The sequence below is a fragment of the Petromyzon marinus genome (genome assembly GCF_048934315.1).
Source record: "Petromyzon marinus isolate PM22_M1 ecotype Great Lakes invasive population chromosome 78 unlocalized genomic scaffold, UKy_Petmar_22M1.pri1.0 chr78_unloc.2, whole genome shotgun sequence".
Taxonomy (NCBI): domain Eukaryota; kingdom Metazoa; phylum Chordata; class Hyperoartia; order Petromyzontiformes; family Petromyzontidae; genus Petromyzon; species Petromyzon marinus.
Window position 1 is genome coordinate 746,113 of NW_027422626.1, and position 2,500 is coordinate 748,612.

Here is a 2,500-nt window from a genome sequence, read left to right on the forward strand (position 1 = left end):
CACACACAGTGACACACACACAGAGACACACACAGTGACACACACAGTGACACACACACACAGTGACACACACAGTGACACACACAGACAGTGACACACACAGTGACACACACAGTGACACACACACACAGTGACACACACACAGTGACACACACACACAGTGACACACACACACAGTGACACACACACAGTGACACACACACACAGTGACACACACACAGTGACACACACACACAGTGACACGCACACACAGTGACACACACACAGTGACACACACACACAGTGACACACACACAGTGACACACACACACAGTGACACACACACACAGTGACACACACAGTGACACACACAGTGACACACACACAGTGACACACACACACAGTGACACACACACAGTGACACACACACACAGTGACACACACACAGTGACACACACAGTGACACACACAGTGGCACACAGTGACACACACAGTGACACACACACACAGACACACACACACACACAGTGACACACACAGTGACACACACACAGTGACACACACACAGTGACACACACAGTGACACACACAGTGACACACAGTGACACACACAGTGACACACACACACAGACACACACACAGTGACACACAGTGACACACACACACAGTGACACACACAGTGACACACACTGACACACACAGTGACACACAGTGACACACACAGTGACACACACACACAGTGACACACACACAGTGACACACACAGTGACACACAGTGACACACAGTGACACACACAGTGACACACACACACAGACACACACACACACACAGTGACACACACAGTGACACACACACAGTGACACACACACAGTGACACACACAGTGACACACACAGTGACACACAGTGACACACACAGTGACACACACACACAGACACACACACAGTGACACACAGTGACACACACACACAGTGACACACACAGTGACACACACTGACACACACAGTGACACACAGTGACACACACAGTGACACACACACACAGTGACACACACAGTGACACACACACAGTGACACACACAGTGACACACACACACAGTGACACACACACAGTGACACACACAGTGACACACAGTGACACACACAGTGACACACACACACAGACACACACACAGTGACACACAGTGACACACACACACAGTGACACACACAGTGACACACACTGACACACACAGTGACACACAGTGACACACACAGTGACACACACACACAGTGACACACACAGTGACACACACACAGTGACACACACAGTGACACACACACAGTGACACACACACAGTGACACACAGTGACACACACAGTGAGACACACAGTGACACACACACACAGTGACACACACAGTGACACACACACAGTGACACACACACAGTGACACACACAGTGACACACACACAGTGACACACACACAGTGACACACACAGTGACACACACACACAGTGACACACACACAGTGACACACACACAGTGACACACACAGTGACACACACACACAGTGACACACACACAGTGACACACAAACAGTGACACACAGTGACACACACAGTGACACACAAACAGTGACACACAGTGACACACACAGTGACACAAACACAGTGACACACACAGTGACACACACACAGTGACACACACACAGTGACACACACAGTGACACACACACACAGTGACACACACAGTGACACACACACAGTTACACACACACAGTGACACACACAGTGACACACACACAGTGACACACACAGTGACACACACACAGTTACACACACAGTGACACACATACAGTGACACACACACATGACACACACAGTGACACACACACACAGTGACACACACAGTGACACACACACAGTTACACACACACAGTGACACACACACAGTGACACACAGTGACACACACACAGTGACACACACACAGTTACACACACACAGTGACACACACAGTGACACACACAGTGACACACACACACAGTGACACACACACAGTGACACACACAGTGACACACACACAGTGACACACACACAGTGACACACACAGTGACACACACACACAGTGACACACACAGTGACACACACACACAGTGACACACACAGTGACACACACACACAGTGACACACACACAGTGACACACACAGTGACACACACAGTGACACACAGTGACACACACAGTGACACACACACACAGACACACACACAGTGACACACAGTGACACACACACAGTGACACACACAGTGACACACACTGACACACACAGTGACACACAGTGACACACACAGTGACACACACACACAGTGACACACACAGTGACACACACACACAGTAACACACACAGTGACACACACACACAGTGACACACACACAGTGACACACACAGTGACACACACAGTGACACACAGTGACACACACAGTGACACACACACACAGACACACACACAGTGACACACACACACAGTGACACACACAGTG

At 49.7% G+C, this 2,500-nt stretch overlaps 1 protein-coding gene across 1 annotated transcript in view; it reads right to left on the bottom strand.

Annotated features, from left to right (window-relative positions):
- Positions 1–2,500, bottom strand: part of LOC142908309 (interleukin enhancer-binding factor 2 homolog) — a gene marked incomplete at its 5' end in the record, with an annotated part of 46,923 nt that overhangs the window by 18,835 nt on the left and 25,588 nt on the right. The window lies entirely within an intron of this gene.